Genomic DNA, 23,394 nt, shown 5'->3' with positions numbered 1-23,394 from the left:
CTGCATCTTGTGAGTCATGGACAAATATTGTCGGTGGTAAGGACATCCTCCTTTCTGTGTTGGCTATAGCAGTTGATACTGCCCCTATAGTCTCCTGCAACATTATATCAATAGCAGTGAGTGTAGGAACTGGTTGAGGGGCAGCCGCCTTCTGTTTAGTGTTTGACCTTAGGGTAGGCATCCTGGTTGGTTTGGTAATCTTCCTCATATTACGCAGAGTTAAAAAGGAATAAATATCACCTAGAGATTAAGTATTCTTTAGATGGTACTGAGGACGGACCACCCGCATGCAGTGGAAAAAGTTTGGGCATAAAATGGTATCAAGAAAAGGTGGGTACCTTCTACAGTGTAGGAATGCAGTTAGGGGGGTGGCCCAGCCCAGCCTCTTCTGGCCTCGGAGGGCCGTAGAGGGCCTGCCCTTTGACCGGGCTTCGCCCGGTGCTCCAACGCGCTCCCGCGACGCGGATGTGGAGCCTTGTTTTTAAGCGCCGCCTGGCGCGCTGGTTCTCTGTCACCCTTCTGGTCCCGGTGCAAGGGCAGCTGGGTGTTGTGGTTTCGTGCCCTCTCACTCTCCCTCACTCGGCGGCTGCTGTTGGTCTGCAGCGGCGGAGGGGGAGAAGAAATCACACGCAGGTCCGGGGTCGTGCTTCAGGTTCTGTGGGGCAATGCAGGTAAAAAGACGTGGGCAGAATGCGCTGAATGCGTTCACACTAAATATTATCCACAGCCACTTAACATCGGCCGGCTAGTTTTGTTCTCCTAGTGGGGCTGGTTTATCCCTATTTGATAATGGAGGAGACTTTCGGGGCCACACTAGCCCCCATGTGACAAAGTCTAAGTGTTGCCTAAACCCCTTGACTGCGGGGCACATTCCCCTGCTGTGCTGGGGGGGGGGGGGGGGGGGGGGGGGGAGGGCACGCACAGCACCCCGGTGCTCATGACGAGCTCAGCTCGTCATGAGCCACGGTTCTCGTGTGCTCATGACGAGCTGAACTTCTCTGCCAATTGGGGGACACCAGAGTCGCCGTTCTTTGGCTTTCTGTTTTCAAAGTAGTCAGACAGACTCTCATCATCAAGTAACTCAGTGCGATTGACTAACAGGCCCCAGGATCCTAGTTGTCTCTGTGTTACCTGGTAGGGCCTGGCGAATTTTGACTCATAACTAGCTTTAACAAGCCTGCACTACCCGTCTTCTCTTTAAAAATAAAAAAATCCTACAGCATTAAAGACGCACGCCCAATTAACTCACGTAAGTGCAGGTGCTTAAACTGACCATCGTGTTTACGATGTAACAATTACATCACGTTTGCGAATTAACAATGAGCTTTTACGACTAGAAAGTACGAAAAGCATTTTTTTTTAAAGCAAAGGATGTGTTTGCTTGTCACAGAGGGAGGGCGGAAATAATGGGACCCAGAAGTGTGAGCTCTGGAGGGGGAACCCGAGGCCTGGGATTCCCCTCCAGCTCTGACTGACCTACCAGGAAACCAGGTCAGAGCAGTCTGTCTGACCCTGCCCCAGCCCTCCCAGCCTTCAGAGGGACAGTAGATACGCCCCTGTGCAGCCTTTCAGAGGCGCTACAATAATGCTGGCTCCCTTTTCCCCAACCCTCAACACATGCCTGGCTCTGCCCCAGCTCGTCTGAATCCTGGGTGACGTCACACGTAGCTCATGGGCCAAGGCCTTACCTGTGTGGGGCAGAACGAGGAGAAGTAGTAGTGCCAGTCTGGAGCAGCCGAGGGCTCCGGTCAGCCTTGCCATGGTGCGGGCCTTCCTGTCCTGATACTGCCCTGTACGTCCTGGTCCTCTGGAGCTCCGCCCTGCCAGCCCTGGTGCATTAGTGCCCGCTCTGCCCATCTTAGTGCTCTACCCGGTCAGTCCTGTTGCACTATCGCCAGCTCTGTCCGGCCCGCTCCTTTGGTACTCTGCCCGGTCACTCCCGGTATCTCAGTGCCCACTCTGACCGCATTGTCCTTGTGCATTAGTGTCTACTCTTCCCGGCTTAATGCACTGCCCGGCCAGTCCTGGTGCATTAAGGTACGCTCTGTCCGGTAGGTCGTGGTGCATTAATGCCAAGTAAGTCCTGGTGCATTAATGCCCTCTAAGTCCGATATGTCCTGGCAGCCTTTCAGAGGCGCTACAATAATGCTGGCTCCCTTTCCCCCAACCCTCAACACAGGCCTGGCTCTGCCCCAGCTCGTCTGAATCCTGGGTGACGTCACACGAAGCTCGTGGGGGCGAGGCCTTACCTGTGTGGGGCAGAACGAGGAGAAGCAGCAGTGCCAGTCCGGAGCAGCCGTGGGCTCCGGTCACCCTTGCCATGGTGCGGTCCTTCCTGTCCTGATACTGCCCTGTACGTCCTGGTCCTCTGGAGCTCTGCCCTGTCAGCCCTGGTGCATTAGTGCCCGCTCTGCCCGTCTTAGTGCTCTACCCGGTCAGTCCTGGTGCACTATCGCCAGCTCTGCCCGGCCTGCTCCTTTGGTACTCTGCCCGGTCACTCCCGGTATATTAGTGCCCGCTCTGACCGCACTGTGCTGGCCCGGGCTTACCATACCTTACGTCAGAATTCACAGTCCAAAGAACTCTCTCTGTGTCCCCAAGTAGCCCGGCTCGCTGTCTTGACGACTTGCACCCACTAACCGGGCGTCACAGCGTGGTTGGCACATTTCCCAGAGCAGCCGGCTCATACCAGGGAGCAACTGCTGCCTTTAACCACGTGATGCACGTGCACTGGCTAAAACGAAACCAGTGGTGGCGGGGCGGGACTTCCGTCTTTTGCCAGAAGCCCGCGCCTACGAAGTGCCTGGCCAGAGAAGCAGTGGAGGCTGCAGAAGTCCGGAGTGGCGGTAAGTGGGCCTTAGTTGTAGGGGGGGGCGGCGGGGGCGGCGGGGGTCTCTGTGCGCTCATGTGTGTGTGTGTGTGTGCGTGCGTGTGTGTGTGTATGTGTGCGACGGCGGGGGTGTTCTCTGTATGTATGTGTGAGTGCATGGGCGCTCGTGTGTGTGTCTCTGTGTATGCGCATGCGTGTGTGGTGGAGCTTCCCAGGAGACAGGAGCTGGCCACAGCGAGCGCGTTTGCGTGCGCGTGGCCCGCTCCGATCGCCTTCTCGGAGAGAAAATGCACGCGGCCAGATCCGGTCTCCTGGAAAGCTGAGTCGCTAACTATAGGTCCCTGGCGAGACAGAGCTTTGCGCTGTAAATCGCCACGAGACCTAAAAATGAGTGTCAGTGGACCTCAACACCAACTACCCGCCTAAATTGAGCACTGAAAATTGCTGCAAGGTTGGCCCTGATGCTTGTGATATGCTCATTGAAGTATCATGAATTTTGGGTCCGGTCTCTCAGTAATTCCTTCAAACCCCTCACCGCCTGGTTTTGTCTCAGTGATTTTGGCTGTGTCAGCAGCCAAAATCTCCATGGAAAATATGAGAGGTCCATTGTAACTCTACAAACCTCATAATTCTTGATGTGGCAAATAACAGGGTTTACTGACAAATCTGACATCTCTAAGAAACCTTCACAGGAAGCATGGCCCATGTAGCTAATAGAGCATCAAATACACATTAAATAGAATCCTGTGCTTGACAAATTCATAAATAATGTAATTGGACAGAGAATAACCAAAACCAATACCTAGCAAGCTACTTATGAATCAGTTTCTATTGCACCATTATCCTGGGCCAAAAGCAATAAACAACACTTGATAAGGTCATGGTAAAGCTAAAAGTGGGCATTGATAATTAGGTTATTTTAAATGAAATAGTGTCTTAGGCCTATGCACACCAAAGGTAAACATTTATATCACAGTAATAAGCAATTTATAAAGAGGATTGTGCAGGTATCCATATTTTCAATAACAAATTTTTGTATGCAGTGCAATCTTAAGAAGTTTTTTTTATTTGTTATGTTCGGTTACGTGTACACATTTAGAACATTATAATTCTTAACGAAACCCAATTTGATAAAATTCTGCTCAAAACCGATTTGAACAGGTACATTTAAAACAATTCAAGTAAGCTTGCATAAGATAGCAATAGTACAGTTTCACAGAAAGTAGTATCCAAGGATTAACATAGCCAACACATATTTCACAACCAGAAGCTGCTTTATCAAGAGTGAAACAATAAAAGTACCAAGGAAAAAACAATTGAAGAAAGGAAAATAGTTAAAACTCAAAGTAATATAACAATTTTGACAATGCATATAATTACATAATTGTGCTAAAAAATACAGGAAAAATATCAAATAATATAAGAACGTAGAAACATGAGGAAAATGTGAACATAAACAAAAAAGTCAACCAGAAGTAAACATATTTAAAAACTTGGCAGTCAACTAAATGTACAGTTCTTAATGTTATAGAGATAGAAGGCCTAAACATGTTAACAAACATAGCAATGTGAAGAGAAGACAGAAAGGACAATGACCAAATGACAAAGGACCTGGAACAACTTGTCCACTATAATAAATTAGAAATTGAAATCAAGTAAATGACATTTTATGTGCGATTCCCTACTAAGGTCATACCATATGGTGCTGTTCTCAACATAGGATTTTGATAAGAGTTCTTTTATCGGAAGCTGAGATTTAGGCTTTTGACCTAGCTCGAATGTGGAGCTTGATACATAAAATCGCTTGGTATATGATATTTATGTTTCTTCTTACAGCACAAAGTTTTAATTGAAAGTGGAGGAATTATAATTATGTTTGAGTTCTCAAATGTACATGTAATATTTAATTTGATAAAATCAACCATTTTTTACAAATGTTTTTGTCTTTTTTTATGTAATAGCATGTTGTTGTTATTTTAGCCTTATCAGCATTGTAATCTTTCTCTAATAGTCGTGAAGATTTATTTACATATTTAGTAGAGCAGTGGTGGAGCGTGGCGTTAGCTTTCTTGGCTTAAAGCCACGCCCGCCCCCTTTTGAAATGCAGGGCTGCACCCTATTTACAACAATATGGTGCGGCCCTGTGTTTCCCCCTGCGCTGGCACTAAATTTAGCAGCACCATGGTGCAAGGGTGACTGCGTCGGACGGCCAAAGCCATCCAACGTCACAGTGCGGGCACCAGAAGGATTTCCTTTCCCCCCTAAACAGCCTCAGGAGCTGGGGAAGCTTCCCCAGCTCCAGAGGCTATTTAGTTTGTTTCACTGAAATGACGATCAGCGCACACATCATGCTGATGTTATTTCAGTGAAACTGAAACTGGCTCATTTCAGTTTCACTTTCTACATGCTCGTGGGGCTATCTCCCCAGAGCACGTTGAAAGACAGGAGAGGTATCATCGGAAAGGAGAGAATCTCCCCTTTCCAATGCTACCCCTCCCTAGTGGATCCCTGCTTGGGGATCGCCTCAGGAGGGCGATCCCCAAGCAGGGATCCACCACTAGACACCAGGGAGGGGGGGGGGGGGAGCAGCCCCTTGGGCAAGGGCCTTTGCTCCCCTCAAAATATTTTGGGCAAATTCAGTCTTTCTGCCCTCCACAGGGGTGGGGTGGGGGGCAGGAAGCACCCTAGATACCAGGGATTGTTTTTGTTAATGGTATTTAGCGGTGGGCTACCCTAAATGGTCATGCCAATGCCCCCACCCCTTCCCAAAACAATCTCCACAGACTTTCTGCCCCCCCCCAAGGGGTCAAATGAAGGGTATTATCCCCAATCTGCCCCCATGAAGGCAAAAAGCCCACTAGACACCACTAGACAATGCCCCCACCCAAATATAATTGGGAACAGTCTTTCTATGCCCGCCCTGGGAGCAGATGGGAGAGCAGATGGGGGGGCAGTAGCCCTAAATCTGCCCCCCCGGGGGAGGGGGTGGGGGAGAAAGCACACTAGATACCAGGGATAATTTTTAATGACATTTACAGGGTGGGGACTGCCCTATATGGGCATGCCAGTGCTCCCACCTCCCCCAAACAACCTCCATAGACCTTCTGCCCCCCTAGGGGGTAAATGAGGGTTCTTATCCCGATCTGCCACCTGGGGCCAGAAAGCCCACTAGACACCAGGGCCTTTTTTATGTCTATAAGGGTGCTAATGCCCCACCCCCATAAAAAAGTTCAGTCCTTCTGCTCCCCCGGAGGCAGATGGGGGCAATAGCCCCTGATCTTCCCCCCAGAGGGGCAGAAAGCACACAAGGCACCAGGGATTTTTTTTTTATACGTAGGGGTGGGGGCTGGCCGTAATGGGCATACTAATGCCCCCACCCCCAAAGCAATTGTCAGTCTTTCTGCCTCCCCGGGTGGCAAATGGGGCAATAGCACCGGATCTTCCCCCTAGTGGTGTAGAAAGCCCACTAGGCACCAGGAATTACGATTTTGTTTTTATATGTAGGGATGGGAGCTGCCCAAAATGGGGGGGCGGGTATCATTTTTATTGGGAGACCTAGGGGAACGCTCTGTGGTAGGAAATTTGTGTCAGAGTGATGATCCCACACAGAAATGTGATATCAATTAGATTTTTTTAGCTAAATTTGAGGTTTGCAGGGAATTCTGGGTAGAAAAACATTAGGGGATCCACACAAACCACACCTCACTGGACTCCCCTGGGTGTCTAGTTTTCAGCACTGTCTGGATTTGGTAGGTTTCCGTAGATGGCTGCTGAGCCCAGGACCAAAAACGCAGGGGACCCCCTTGCAAAACCAGATCTTTTTGTGATAGAAGATTTTGCTGTTGCCACAATTCGTTTTAGGCCTGTCCCTGTTGCTGGTACTTGGCCCACCCACACAAGTGAGCTACCATTTTTATCAGGAGACCTAGGGGAACGCTGGTCCGTAGGAAATTTGAGGCGGCCTGGTGATCCCACAACTTACCTGCACAGAAAAGTGATTTTTTTAATCTAAGTTTGAGGTTTGCAGGGGATTCTGGGTAGGAAAAGATTTGTGGGATCCACGCAAGCCGCACATTTCTGGACTCCCCTAGGTGTCTAGGTTTCAGAAATGTTTGGTTGTGGTAGTTTTCCCTAGCTGGCCGCTGAGCACGGTACCAAAAACGCAGGTGACTCCCGTGCAAAACCAGATAGTTTTCCGATCAATAATTTTAAAGTCTCCACAGGATGTTTTGGGCCATTTCCTGTCGCAGGCACTAGTCCTACCCACACAAGTGAGTACGATTTTCATTGGGAGGCTGGGAGGAATGCTAGGTTGTAAGAAATTTGTGGCGGCCTGGTGATCCTACAATTTTCCTACACAGAAAAGTGGGGAAAACTTGATTTTTGTAGTTAAATTTGAGGTTTGCAGGGGTTTCTGGATAGGAAAATGTTGGGAAATCCACACAAGCACACCTCCGTGGACTCTCCTAGGTGTGGTTTTCAGAAATGTTTGGGTTTGGTAGGTTTTCCTAGATGGACGCTGATCCCGGGACCAAAAACGCAGGTGACTCCCTCGCAAAACCAGATAGTTTTGCAATCGATAATTTTGAAGTCCCCACAGTACGTTTTGGGAAAATTCCTGTTGCGGGCACTAGTCCTACCCACACAAGTGAGGTACTGTTTTTATTGGAAGGCCGGGGGGAACACTGGGCGGTAGGAAATTTGTGGCGGCCTGGTGATCCTACAACTTTCCCGCACAGAAAAGTGAGGAAAACATGATTATTTTGTAGCTAAGTTTGAGGTTTGCAGGGGATTCTGGGTAGGAAAATGTTTGTGAGATCCTTGCAAGCTGCACATTCCTAGACTCCCCTAGGTGTCTAGATTTCAGAAATGTTTGGTGCAGTAGTTTTCCCTAGATGGCCGCTGAGCACGGGACCAAAAATTCAGGCGACTCCCTCGCAAAAACAGGTAGTTTTGCAATCGATAATTTTGAAGTCTCCACTGTACCTTTTGGTGTGTTTCCTCAAGAGAGCACTAGACCTACCCATACAAGTGAAGTGGCATTTTTATCGGGAGACTTGGGGGTATGCTGGGTGGGTGGAATACTTTGGGGCCTCCAACACAGGGGACAGTCAGGAGCCAGAGCGCAATCAGGAGGCGGGAGGGATCGCGCTCACCCGGAAAGATCTCCTGGCAACGTTTTGGGACTTTAAGAGAGAACTATGGGACGACATCAAAAGAGACATAATCGCCTACTTCAACGAGAATATAAGGGTGCGAGGCATGGAGGAGGGCCGCGAAGGAGCGGATCTGGAGGAGTACATGGTGGGCTTCTTCACCAGCATCGTTGGCGAGGGATCTCAGGCATTTCATCTGGAGCGTGTGCCCAGGGTGGGCCCGGCGCAGTAGGGAAGGAATCAACACCCAAGAGACATCTTGGCTAAACGCGCCTCCTTCATTACCAAGGAAATGGTACTCCTGTGCGCTCTTTCAAGACGTCGCCCAGGCCATGCTGATGAGGCGCCAACAGGTCACTCCCAAACTGACACTGCTCCTGCTCACTCTCTATGTCATTTGACTCTGAGATCTTTCCCATCGGCAGCTGAGACCTTGACATTTTGACTGACGCCCGGTGGAGCTACCTCACGAGCTAAAGGGGAGATGGGCTATGGATTTCCCTCCTTGACCATCACCTGCTCAGCCGGTCTTTGAGTAAACTCTCCTGCGTCTCCCTACTGAACTTTTCTCCCTTCTCTTCTCCATACCCCTTACCTCCACTCCTCTCTACTCTTCTCCTCTTTGCAGCTATTGACCATTGCCCTCACCCGTCCTTGCTCATAGTTCCCACCCTGTATATCCACTGGACTTTCTTCTGTGAACTTTCCCCCATCAGTTGAGACCTAGCTATCTGACTGTTGCCCGATGGAGCTACCTGTTTAGCTATTGGGGAGACGGGCTGTGGATTCCCTCCTCGGACGTTACCTACCCAGTCGGTCTTTGGGCAGACTTCCTTTTGACTCTCCTGCTGTTTTTTCCCTCATCCTCTCCCTTTACAATTCCCCCTCCTCTCTATTTGTCGCACCTTTCTTTCCTCTCCCAATTTGTTGCCTAATTTTTGATGCAATGTGTATTTGTTTTCATTCTCTGTAACAGTATGTAGCCTAATGTAAAGTGCTCTGATGCCTACGGGTCTAGCCAGCACTTTATATAACTCATAATAATGTGCCTTTGAATTTCTGATGGACATCTGACGACGCACCCTGGGCAGTTACCAAAACTGTTTGTGCTCACCTCAATGAACAAGCAACCTTGGCGGATGCCCGGTGGAGCTGTCATATGCAGCTAAAGAGGAGTCTGGCCCTGGTTTCACCCCCTCGGCTGTCACCTACCCAGCCGGACATCTGACATTATTTTCCTTGTTTTTCCCATTGTGTAGTCCCCCCTCCTCCTCCCCCTGTGACTCTTTGATTTAAGTGATGTAACTATGTAACCTGTAACTCGCTGTAACTCATGTAAAGCGCTCTGAAACCTCCAGATCTAGCCAGTGCTATATAAAACTTTTAAAATAAAAAAAAAATAAAAAAGTGAGGAGAAAGTGTTTTTTGTTTTACAAAGTTTGAGGTTTGCAAGGGATTCTGGGTAACAGAACCTGATGAGAGCCATACAAGTCAACCCATCCTGCATTCCCCTGGGTGCCTAGTTTTGAAAAATGTACAGGATTGCTAGGTTTCCCCAGGTGCCAGCTGAGCGAGGGTGAAAAATCCACAGCTAGGCACATTGCGATAAAAGGGTCCGTTTTCACTGGAAAATTTGTTTTATGAAGTACCCACATTGTATTTTGGGACGTTTCATGTCATGGGAACTAGGTCTACACACACAAGTGAGGTACCATTTTATTGGGAGACTTGGGAGAATGTTGGGTGGGTGGAAGTTTGTGACTCCCTGCAGATTCCAGAACTTTCCATCACAGAAAAGTGAGGAAAATGTGTGTTGGTTTTACAAAGTTTGAGGTTTGCAAGGGATTCTGGGTAACAGAAAATAGTGAGAGCCACACAAGTCACCCCATTCCCCTGGGTGTCTAGTTTTAAAAAATGTACAGGTTTGCGAGGTTTCCCTAGGTGCTGGCCTAACAAGGGTCCAAAATCCACAGCTAGCTATATTGCGAAAAAAGGGTCCGTTTTCACTGGAAAAATGTGATGTGCCCCCATTGCGTTTTAGGCCATTTCATGTTGTGGGCACTAGGCCTCCCTACACCTGTGAGGTACCATTGGTTTCAAGAGACTTGGAGGAATGTTGGGTGTGTGGATGTTTGTGGCTCCCCAAGGAATTTTGGGTATCAGAACCTGGTGAGAGCCACACAGGTCACCCCATCCTGGATTCCCCGGGATGTCTAGTTTTAAAAAATGTACTAGTTTGATAGGTTTCCCCATGTACCAGCTGAGCTAGGGTCCAAAATCCACAGCTAGGCACATTGTGAAAAAAGGGTCAGGTTTCATTAGAAAAATGTGATATGACATTTAGGGCCATTTCCTGTTGCAGGCATCTGGCCTACCCACACAAGTGAGGTAACATTTTTATCAGGAGACTTAGGGGAATACAGAATTGTAGAACACGCGCTAATACCTATTGACTTTCTATTCATTTCTGCCTTCAAAATGTAAGACAATGTGTAAAACAAGAAGTCACTTTCAAAAATGTCCTCTAATTTACATGCTAGTATGGGTACCCACAATTTCAGAGATGTGCAAATAACTACTGCTTCTACATCGTATATTTTGTTCCCATTTCGTAAATATATCGGTGTCCTTGATAGCTATTTTTCACTCTTTATATTTTACCAAATGAATTGCCATATACCCAGTACACAAGGGAAATCCATTGCAAGGCGCAGCTATGTTATTGGCTCTGGGTAACTTGAGTTCTTGGTCAACCTACAAAACCTATATTTCAGCAAAACCAGAAGTGTCCAGCTTGCGTACCTGTATATTGCTTTAAAAAATCTGCCATAATTAGGAGTTACAGGTAAAAATGTTGGCACAAATGGCTTTTTTTCCACTCAATTTCAATATTGTTTTTTAATTTCAACTGTTAGTTTCTATAGGAAAACTTTGAAGGACCTTCACACATGACCCCTTGCTAAATTTACAATGTTGTCTACTTTTCTGAAATGTATATCTTTCCGGCATCCATTATTGCTTTCATACCCATTCCTACCTCTAACTGGAAGGAGATTGAAAGCACAAAAAATAGCAAAAATAAGCTATGGCCCAGTAAAATGCCAAAACTGTGTAGAAACATTTGGTTTTCTGACACAAGTCTGCCTGTTCCTGAAAGCTGAGAAGATGGTGATTCCAGCACCACAAACCCTTTGTTGATACCATTTGCAGGGGAAAAACAGATGCTTTCTTCTGCAGCACTTTCTCCCAATTTAAAAAAAAAAAAAAAAAATCCACAAACCCTACGTACCTTTAAAATCCTCAGGATGTTGTAAAAAAGGACGCAAATTTGTCTTGGATACCTTGTGTGCACAAATAGTTACAGGGGCCTAAGTCAAACTACCTCAAATAGCCAAAAAAAGGCTTAGCACAGGGGGGTAAAGGCCTAGCAGCGAAGTGGTTGAATGGCATTTTGAAGGTTCTATGTGTGCTGCTTAATGCAACACACATAGAAGTTGCAAAACGTAATTTCTTTTATTGATTGTTTATGTGCAGGAAGGGACACCTTCCTGCACATAAACAATCAAAGGCCTTTTGCTGTTTGTATGTGTGCTGCACAACGCAGCACACATGTTAACAGCAAACACAAGGAGAAATTAAACATTTCTCCTCGTTGCCCCTGTTTAAGACCAGGTTTTCCCTGGTCTTAATTTTGCTGCTGCCCATAACCGGCTTAACGCTGTCTTGTACATAAGGCGAAGCCCATATCGCCAAAGGAACGTCACTAAAAGTGACGTTCCTGTGGCGACAGGGGCTTGTAAATATGCCTCCGAGTCTCAAAAAACGTGTTGGTTGTTTGGCTATGAAAATATTTTCCCAAGAATATAAGACGCATGAGGAACAAGTTTTTGGAATGGGATTTATTCTCAGACCAGTTTATTAATTTGTATATTGTATTGTATATCCCTTTCTATGTCAATCTTAATTTTACAATTACACTGTCTCAAATTTTGCAACAATATGTTTACTAATCATATATTTATACTTCTAATGTACATTCCATGATGGTAATAGGAGGTACTTCATAATAATAATAATAATCCACATTTGTAAAGCGCAAACAATCACCCGTAAGGGTCTCCAGGCGCTGGGGCCGTCGGGAAGACTAAGCAAGCTATTGCCCAGAGTCACAAGGTGCTGGGCTAATCTGCAGCCGGCGCCGAGGATTGAACCATGATCCCCAGATTCCAGCGTCATTGCCCTGGCCACGGCGCCACATCTTTCCCATCTATATATTTGATTTCTATGAAAAGATTAGCAATATAGTAACCTACATTTCTGAAACATTCCCTTAGATTGCATGTTTTTTGCAAATTTTGTGTTTGATAGGCATCCATAGGTTTTTAATTATTCATATATTTTTATATTGTCTGCTATTTTTTTTCTTTCAGGAGTGTGTACCCCTATATCTTCATTTGCACTTTATGGTTCCACCATCTCAAAAGTACAACATTACAATTTTTAGGTCGAGGTAATATCCGGTCTGCCGGAGGCAGAACCGGAAGTACCGAGATTTAATGTTTCTTAGTGTGGACTATTTGTCCCGCCTCTGTTTTTGCCTCTCTCCCATTTGCTGGCTTCCTAAACGGAGGACAGCCATTGGAGGAGAGAGCTGTCCCTCCGAATAGGCTCCGTCCTTTTCGGATTTGGAGGTGTGTTCGGTGTTCTTCTTTCCACTTTTAGGCCACGCCCATTCTGAGAACACCGAACACGCCCCCAATCCGAAAAATTTGGAACGTTGCATTCCTCCCCTGTGAGCTTGTCCGGCACTCACTCACCTCAGAGACGGTGCCGTGCCGCACCAGAGGTCTGCGTGAAAGCGTGCAGGAGGCAGGCAGGACTCCTCCGAGGCTGGGACCTCTCTCCGGCCGTCTACGACCACATGACCTCTTCTGCCTCTCCCCTTGTCACACGTATTTATTTCAGTTGTATTTGTTTTCCTCTCCTGCTATCCCCCATTTCCTCCGTGTGCACCCCCAGTCCCCTCGTCCCTAGACTCCTACACCTCTTAGACACCCTGTATTATTCCACGTTTCACCCTCCTCTGCTGCCCCGTCCATCCGTTCTCTTCTCGGTCCTCTAACTCGCTTCTGTTTGCCTCTGCCCTCCTCCCCTTCTGCCGCTATCTCACTTCGCAACTTATCTGCCCGCCGTCCTCTCTCTTTCTGTACTTCTTCAACTCTCCTGGGTCTCTCTGCAGCCCACTTTCGTTCCCTCAGTGTTTCCCTCTCTCTCACTCCGATCTTTTCCCCTCTTGTCTCACTCTTACCCCGCTGAGGTGCTCCCTCGGTCGCCCCCTCCACCTCTCTCCCCTGCTTCTCTTCTGCCCCCTTCCACCGCCTCTCTTCACGCGTCCTCCCCTCCCCCTCTCCCGTCCTCCTCTCCCTGGCTCACATGCCCTGTGTCTCGAGCCCGGGAGCGACATGGTAACCTCCTTAACACAAGAGCCTCGCGGAGCGCAGCACAGCCCCGGCCCTGGCACTGCCCATGTGTGCAAAGGCACTGCAGGTCCAGACTTGCCTCCTCAGGGTAGGGGATGCCAAAGCGCTCCCTCAGTCACCTCCACCAGGCAGTGGCACTAAGAGATGACCGAAGCCCTGAAGCAGCGGGACATTATATATATATTTTTGCAGTTTAATATAGCGCGTCTCCACCGGAAGGTATCAGAACGCTTTGCATCGGCACCAGTTGCCTCACAGACGGATACATCCATTTTTAGGCACCGGCAGATTAAGTGATCTGCCCAGAATCACAGGATGTTTGAGCCTCCCAGGCTCAAACCTGGAGGCAGATTTACAAGGCCCTTGCGCCACTTTTGCGTCACTTTTCGCATGTTAAAAGTGACGCAAAAGTGGCTTGTGAATCTGCCTCCTGGTTCCTAAGCTTCAAAGTCGGCCGCTCTAGCCGATTAGCCAAAGGCAGTACGTTCTTTCCTGCCCCAGTGCTTTGTGGTACTTGCAATCTATGAGAACATCTCTTACTGACGGTTGTTCTATTCCTAAATGTTACCTATCTTTCCCCCTCCTCATCTCAAAGACACCTGACACAGCACACAGACCATAGTCTCACATCTCCACCCCCCCCCCCCCTCCCCAGCACTGGGGGCCCTGGTATCTCAGATTCTGTAACTAGACACCTGCCGCAAGACATTCCTGTAGTCCGAGGCCTCTCAAGACTTAACCCTTGCTGTCCCTGGAGGGAGGCGTACGGAAAGCAACAGCGAGGCCACCCAGCCTTGTTTGCACGCAGGGGCCACATGCATGTCTACCTCTTGCACAGATACACCAAATCTCACACAATGGGAGTGGTACCGCCCCACCGAGGGCTGGTCTCGCACTTTGGAGGGGTCTTGTTCATTGGTTGTGAGTCTCACACTGTTAGCCAAATTAGAACATTCTGGGCTTAAAATTGAAATGAAATGAAAGTCTGACAGACTGCACAGGAGCACAGCCTGACAGACAGCGGATCTCAAAACAAACACAGGAGCCAATCTTGCTCACTGAATTCACAACTTGGTGCAAGGGCGGAATTACATTTGAACTTCGGAGGGGAGGGGTGATTAGCAGGTTAACCATTGGAGAAGGGCCTAAAAGGTCAAGAAAGGTCGGAGCTATCCTCAGAGCCAATACAAGAAAATAGAGTGGCAATTTGCATATTTTAACATATGAATACAATCTGACATGATAACAATAAACAGGTTTTATGGATTAGACAATATTTATAGTCTACTAACATATGTATTTGAAAAGGGAGAATAAGTGATTTGACAACCAAAAATCAGCTTCTACAGATTTCCACAACAAGCACTTTAGAAACAGTTTTCTCCGAATTATTACAAGATGAGGTCCCTTTTTGTCAATTTGCTGAAAATTTCTTAAGAGCAATGACAATGGACTCATGAAATATTTTTAATTCGAACTTAAAAAAAAAACCTCCTGTCTGACTGTTGCCCAAAGGTATGTTTTCAGTCTGCACATCGGGACATTGCAACATAGGCTTATTTGTGGCTGCACACGTACAGGGTTAACTCACGTGGTTTTGGAATGCTTGATTGGCAAGCCTCAGATCTGATTCCTAATGCATTTTCCACTCGTACTGAGATTCCCTTAAAATAACTTTGCAACAAATGGTGCTCTAACATGCACAGGATGCAAGCCTTGCTTCAAACACCAGTACACACAGAATGTGCGGCTGACGAGCTTTGTCCTGCGAAGAAGGTCATTCCAACAGAAATAATGTCTCTTGATAGGATATGTTATGTAACAACAGCCATGCTTTTAATTCTGTTCTCAACCCCGCAGCTCATATAATGTCAAATCCACTAAAGTATCAGTGTTGTTTTGAATCCTTTAGGGGCAATGTGCATTTAAAAAAACTTCAATAAAAATTTTCTTTAAAAGAAAAAATGCAACATTTGTTACTACTTTCTCCAAAGCTCATTTGAAAAGATTGTCCATGTTCTCCTAAATGTCTATACTAATTATAGCAATTAGCATGGAGGGGCAACCTTGACGGGGGCATAAGAGGGACACCAGACAACATGGTTACCTTTTTAGGTCGAGGTAATATCCGGTCTGCCGAAGGCAGAACCGGAAGTACCGAGATTTAATGTTTCTTAGTGTAGACTATTTGTCCCGCCTCTGTTTTTGCCTCTCTCCCATTTGCTGGCTTCCTAAACGGAGGCCAGCTATTGGAGGAGAGAGCTGTCCCTCTGAATAGGCTCCGTCCTTTTCGGATTTGGAGGTGTGTTCGGTGTTCTTTCCACTTTAAGGCCACGCCCATTCTGAGAACACGAACACGCCCCCAATCCGAAAAATTTGGAACGTTGTGTCCGCCATTATTTGTTTTGTCTTCCCATGAGGATCGTCTCGCTTTCTCCGTGATGCAAGGACTGGCAGGTAAGCCATATTGTTTTTTTGGCTTACATTCTCTCTTTTTTTGTGTTTGCTTTCTGTGTTTCCCTGTGTCCTGTGAGCTGTTTGTCCAGTCCGATGTGTCCTGTTTGTCCCGTCCGATTTTTTTGTGTTTGCTTTCTGTGTTTCCCTGTATCCTGTTTGTCCCGTCCGATGTGTCCTGTTTGTCCTGTCCGATTTTTCAGCGTCACCATCCCGTCGTGTATGGCCCCTTTTTCCCAGTGTGCCAGTGAGCTCCGTTTGCAGTAGTGGCCGTCCCGCTTTCTCCGTGATGCAAGGACCGGCAGGTAAGCCATTTTGTATTTTTTTATTACATTTTCTCTTTTTTTGTTTGCTTTCTATGTTTCCCTGTGTCCTGTGAGCTGTTTGTTCCGTCCGATGTGTACTGTGTGCTGTTTGTCCCGTCCGATTTGACAGCGTCACCATCCCGTCGTGTATGGCCCCCTTTTCCCGGTGTGCCTGTGTCCTGTGAGCTCCGTTTGCAGTAGTGGCCGTCCCGCTTTCTCCGTGATGCAAGGACCGGCAGGTAAGCCATTTTGTATTTTTTGCTTACATTTTCTCTTTGCTTTCTATGTTGTCCTGTGAGCTGTTTGTCCCGTCCGATTTGTCAGCGTCACCCTCCCGTCGTGTATGGACCCCTTTTCCCGGTGTGCCCGTGTCCTGTGAGCTCCGTTTGCAGTAGTGGCCGTCCCGCTTTCTCCGTGATGCAAGGACCGGCAGGGAAGCCATTTTGTATTTTTTGCTTATATTTTCTCTTTTTGTGTTTGCTTTCTATGTTTCCCTGTGTCCTGTGAGCTGTTTGTCCCGTCCGATGTGTCCTGTGTGCTGTTTGTCCCGTCCGATTTGTCAGCGTCACCATCCCGTCGTGTATGGACCCCTTTTCCCAGTGTGTCCGTGTCCTGTGCGCTCCGTTTGCAGTAGTGGCTGTCCCGCTTTCTCCATGATGCAAGGACCGGCAGGGAAGCCATTTTGTAATTTTTGCTTACATTCTCTATTTTTGTGTTTGCTTTCTATGTTTCCCTGTGTCCTGTGAGCTGTTTGTCCCGTCCGATGAGTCCTGTGTGCTGTTTGTCCCGTCCGATTTGTCAGCGTCACCATCCCGTCGTGTATGGACCCCTTTTCCCGGTGTGTCCGTGTCCTGTGCGCTCCGTTTGCAGTAGTGGCTGTCCCGCTTTCTCCGTGATGCAACGACCAGCAGGTAAGCCATTTTGTAATTTTTGCTTACATTCTCTCTTTTTGTGTTTGCTTTCTATGTTTCCCTGTGTCCTATGAGCTGTTTGTCCCGTCCTATGTGTCCTGTGAGCTGTTTGTCCCGTCCTATCTGTCTTCCTGGTGTGTCCATGTTCTGTGCGCTCCGTTTGCAGTAGTGGCTTTCCCGCTTTTTCCGTGATGCAAGGACCGGCAGGTTAGCCATTTTGAAATTTTTGCTTATGTTCTATCTTTTTGTGTTTGCTTTCTATGTTTCCCTGTGTCCTGTGAGCAGTTTGTCCCGTCCGATTTGTTAGCGTCACCATCCCGTCGTGTATGGACCCCTTTTCCCGGTGTGCCCGTGTCCCGTGAGCTCTGTTTGCAGTTGTGGCTGTCCGGCTTTCTCCGTGGTGCAAGGACCAGCAGGTAAGCCATTTTGCATTTTTTTGGCTTAGATTCTCTCTTTTTGTGTTTGCTTTCTGTGTTTCCCTGTGTCCTGTGTGCTGTTTGTCCTGTCCTATTTGTCAGCGTCCCCATCCAGTAGTGTATGGACCCCTTTTCCCGGTGTGTCCGTGTCCTGTGCGCTCCGTTTGCAGTAGTGCCTTTCCCGCTTTCTCCGTGATGCAAGGACCGGCAGGTCAGCCATTTTGTAATTTTTGCTTATATTCTCTCTTTTTGTGTTTGCTTTCTGTGTTGCTTTCCCTCTTCCCCACACCACTCTCTTCCCCCACACCACTCTCTTCCCCACACCACTCTCTTCCCCCAACCACTCTCTTCCCCAACCTACTCTCTTCCCCCAACTACTCTCTTCCCCCAAACTACTCTCTTCCCCCACACCACTCTCTTCCCCCACACCACTATCTTCCCCCACACCACTCTCTTCCCCCACACCACTCTCTTCCCCACACCACTCTCTTCCCCCAACCAGTCTCTTCCCCCAAACTACTCTCTTCCCACACCACTTTCTTCCCCCACACCACTCTCTTCCCCCACACCACTCTTCCCCCACACCACTCTCTTCCCCCACACCTCTCACAACGTCACTCTCTCTCCCTAACTCTCTCACTAACACTCTCACTACATCTCTATCTCTCGCTACCTCACTATCTCTCACTACCTCACTATCACTTACTATACTACACTCTCTCACTAACTCTCTAACTCACTACTTAACTCCCTCTTTCTCACAGCAACACAATATCACTACAACAGTAACTATCTCTCACTCTAACACACTACTCAAAACTCACTCTCTCTCTATCTCACTACCTCTCTATCACTACATCACTCTATCTATTTCTATCTCACTCTCACTACCTCACTATATCACACACCTCACAACTTCACTCTCTCTTTCTAAATTACTAATTCACTCTATCTCACTACCTCACTCTCAAATACACTAAGTCACTTACACTCTCTCTTTCACTACCTCACTATCTCACTACATCACTCTGTTTCTATCTTAATACCTCACAACATCACTAACACTCACTACTTCACTCTCTCTTTCAATACATCAATCTTTCTCTATCTCACTACCTCACAACATCACTCTTCATTACTACCTCACTCTCTATCTACCTCACTCTCTCACTACATCACTCACTCTCTATTTCAATACCTCTCTATCTCGCTACCTCACTCTCTCTCTGCTAATGCAATATGTCTAATGCAATATGTAACACATATGCAAACACTTAAGCTATTTACAATAGAAATGACAATAACATTTACTTAGGGATAAAAAAAATAATAATAATAAGCAATGCCAATAGCTCTACCTATAATTTTGCCGAGACCATTGCATTGTAAATGCTTGTTTTTCTTGCTCATAAAGATGTTGGTACAAGATGAGAACTTGCATCCAGATAATCTAAATTTCTCTGATATAGTTCACAGGCTCCTTCATGTGTGGCCGGCCATAAACTTAGATTGGATTTATTACTCCGAGCATCATTTACCCAAAAATATTCTTTAACTTAATTAACTTTTTATAAGTAGAAACATTTGTCATTAGTATAGCCACTTTAATTTAAAATGTATTAATTCCTCATATAACGTAGCTTCATTTGCACTATATAGTTTTACCATTTCATGTGTTTAAAATGTTATTTTTCTATCTTCCTCACAATGTGCTTAGTATATGATGAGTACTTGATTTCGATAATCTATTTGTCTCCAAAGTAGCTCAAGTGCTCCTTCGTGTCTCTTCTGCCGTAAGCTTGGATGGTGAGTTCAGTTTCAACAGCCATCATGTATTGTGATTATAAACTTTCTAAACTTAAAAGAACTAAGTATCTCATAGAGTTCCTTGGTTATCGTTGGATGACATTATTCCCAAGCACGTTAGGATATCCCATTGAATATCTATTTTTTCACATTTGTGTATGACCCCAGTCATTCCCTATCTACTACTACCATGGATATCTCCTTTTTTTCAGGTTTGCATTTCCAGTTTCTGTTACAATTTTGGTGCGCTCTTCTGATTGGCTTCTTCAATACCATTTAAATGTGGGAATATGGGAATTCTCTCTTGATTTGTTCTCCATTTCCAACTTGATAGGCAATTATGGACCAGGTGCACTATTTACTGATTGGAAAATACCATTTGCGAATTGTGACTAGTATTTTTGCAACAAGTAAAGAATTTAAAGAACCAACTTATATATTAGTAGCTTGTTTCTTAAAATTCTGAATCATAGTAGATTGCAATCCACCCTACCTTGTGAATATTATTGACGTAGTTTGGAAATTGCAACTCACTGGGATGATGGCTTGCTGGGGGAGCAGACCACCATTGCTGCGATTATATGTGATTTTAATAAAGCAAACCTTTTTTTGCAAACCCATTGACTTAAAGGTGACAGAACTGCATTTAAAAAGAAAAGGTTACTTTTTTTAAATTTAAGAGTTGGCAGTGGTCCTCTGGACCTCTACCTATTTTTCAACACATTTGTTTTTACTTTCATAAAGGGAAGGTGTCCCAAGAGGACAACAACCCTTTTGTGAATGTATTACCACCTAATTTGGGGTGTCAGTAAAATGTCAATGTTTTCTGATTGGATTTTGGTCAGAAAACATTGATGCATAAGATACCAATTTGGTATTTGGAATGGATGTCTGCAAGATGCCCCACCCATATACCGAATTTTGGAATCCCATTTTAGGAGTCAAAAAAACTTTTCCAGCACCTAAATGGTAGTAGTACTTGCAAAAAAAGCATTGTAATAGTTGCAAATGCCGAATTGGAGCATTTGCAACGTTAAAATGCTTATACCATCTGGCCATAAACCTTTTATCTTTTAGTATGCAGAAAAGGCAAATGCATTAGTTTACCTCTTCTTCACTATACATTATCAAATAAAATGTATCTCATAGACTTCGCCATCTTAATTTGTTGCCTGTACCTCCTTCATTTTAGGAACATTGTCATTGGTTTCTTTCTGCTGAAATGTTCATCCTATTGGGTAGCATATTTTCTTTGGTACTGAAGTGAGTGGTCCTAGGTTTAATCTTAATTCAACTCATGCTTATGTCATTCATTTTAAGGTAAGAACTTCTTAATTATTCACCGACAATACCTTTTCAAAATTGCAGACAAGTCATCATGTGAGATACAATGATATATCCTCCAATATTACCTTTTGGGCATCCACCCTTTTTTACGTTATCCCTTTTCTAACCCTTTTTAGACTGCTGTATTATATCAATTCACGCCTAAATACTGGCCACCCTAGAATACACAATGTTCTTTTTTTCTATACATTGTATTTCTCTGGTTCTTCTCCTCACATTGCTCTATATGTACTAACCTTTAGATCTTCTTTGTTTATGATACTATCAGCGACAAATTTAGCTGACTGCTACATATGTTTAAATGTAGTTGACTTCTTTTGTTTGTTTCCATTTTCCAGCTATTTCTATGTTCTTATGTATTTGATAGCATAGTTATGTGGGTATTCAAAATCAATAAATGTACCCTATAATTGTTTTCCATTATTTCAGCCTGAATAATGCAGCCTCTGGCTGAGAAATTTTTTGCACTTCTACTTTTATCTGTGAAATTATATTATTGCTTACTTACAGCCACTTACCTTTAAATGTACCTGTTATAACCTGAGTGTGAAAATGATCAGTGGTTAATTTGAGCTGGTGTTTGCCGGTGGGGTCCACCGGTACTCATTTTTGGGGACTGACTTATTTTTCTGCATCAGACTTTGACCCAAAGCAAGAGAGTGAAAAACACACAAGGCAGAAAAGGGATGAAGAGAAGGATGGAAAAACTGGGACAACTGGTAAAACAGAGATGAAAAAGAAGCTAAAAGAGTGAGGTAAAGGGGTATTGATTGTCTTGTGGTGGATTAAAGAGGTATGAGGTGAAATTAAGTAGTACTAGCTGAGGGCAAAGGAGCAAAACATTGGGCCCCAGAATTTAGTGTTTACAAATAAAGCACTGCAAACGATGACCAAAGCCAGGTAGCCAGCAGCTAAGCAGTATTTATCCAAAAATAGAGGGGGTGGAGAGAAGATATTTAATGCGGTCCAGCACACAGTCGCCCCAAGCTTAAATTATTCAATAAAGCAGAATGTGTTGTTCCGCTGGGTAAATTAAAGTTACTTCGGTTGCAACCAAGACAGATCCTGGCATCCTCTCCTTAGGATGCAAAAGCCCTCACCCATTTAGGTGGCTTGCTTCATGATCTGGTTTGCTTCTCGTTGGGTGGGCACTGCAATACCGAGAGGGCTAACAAAAATGAGGCTCTTTGGCGGAGATCTTTTTTTCCTCTATCCCGGCTCAGTATGTGCAAGAACTCAGGTTGATGCCCTGGTGATGCGAAGGCTGTATGCGGGTAGATTGGGTCTGGAGAACCGGCTTAAAATTGATTATGGGTACCCCCTAAGGTGTTGGTTGTGTCCAGTAGGATCGACTTGTTATGTTGGGTGAGGGCTTTTGCGTCCTAAGGTGATGATCTCGGGACCTGCCTTGGTTACAACTGAAGTTCACAGTAACTTTTGTTTATCTAGGAGAACAGCATATTCTGCTCTATTGAATAATAGCAGCAAAGGAGGCCAGTCTGACCCAACAAGGTAACATTGCAGCTACCCATTACCAAAGTCACAGGCTGTAGCTGTAGGCAGGAGGAGAATCTGCATACTCATAACATCCATGCAATGTGCTTTTAGGGACAGGAGCTTTTTAGTTGAAGGATCATGGGGACCTTCGGTTAGATAGTTTGCTTGCAATATGATGTGTAAATCCAGTAAAGTAGTCTGTTGCACTTTAAAACTGTGTTTGTGATGAGTGGGATCTGATATGGGCCTTTTCGCAGAAGTTGCGGTGCTGACTTTCGCTGATGGACCTTCACATGGAGCACATCTGCAGATCAAGACCAGCCTCCAGGTGGCTGGTGCTGGAAGGACCTGAAAATGGAAGCTGCTGAGACAGAAAATCAGCTTTTCCAAGCTTCTATAATCATATCAGCTTTCAAATGCAGGTCTTGCAAAGCTGGAGACATTGGAGTGGTAGCGGGAAGGATCATAGGGATGCACCATAAAATCTTGCATGGACTTTACTTTAGTCTTTTGTTTAAGAGTGGATCAAATTGACCAGAGTAGTGTAGAGCATTGGGATATATGAGCACAGTAAAGCACCATATATTATAGATGTTTTTTTGTCAGTGTAGTATTTTTTCTCCATTTGGCCTCAAATTAACCCCTTTGCTGCGGCCGCGATTTTACCGCTGTGCGGTATACAAAAGAACAGGGCGGGGCTGTGACGAACCCCAGCCGTCATCAGCACACGCCCACCGCGGGGTGTGACGGCTGGGGTTCGTCACCAGCATGGGAGGGGTTAAAGGGTGCTTTGTGTTAGTGATTTTAGCTTTGGTAAACATCAAGGGGCTGAATGAGCTGGAGTGTATTGTTTGATTATGGGGGCACATGTTAATATCTAAATGGTGTTTGGTGCCACTTGAATAGCTACCAAAATCTCTTGAGGAAAGTTACATAGTCACAGCATGGTAGGTCCTTCTTAATATTTTAGCGATTCATACATTGCATTTATTGCTCTGATATTCATATCTCAAGATAGCTTTTGGGACACCAGTAATAAATGAAATATGAGCATTTTAGAACAGGAGATGAGTAATCTTCAAAAATTGAGCAGTGGTTTTCAGTGATATTAGCAGGAAACAGTTGGTGTGGTGTTTAGTTAAGGTTATGCTGTTTAATGAGGGAACTGTTTAGCGATCATTACTTTTGGATA

The sequence above is a fragment of the Lissotriton vulgaris genome, chromosome 5, assembly GCF_964263255.1.
Source record: "Lissotriton vulgaris chromosome 5, aLisVul1.2, whole genome shotgun sequence".
NCBI lineage: Eukaryota > Metazoa > Chordata > Amphibia > Caudata > Salamandridae > Lissotriton > Lissotriton vulgaris.
Note: the sequence above shows the minus strand (reverse complement) of the source record.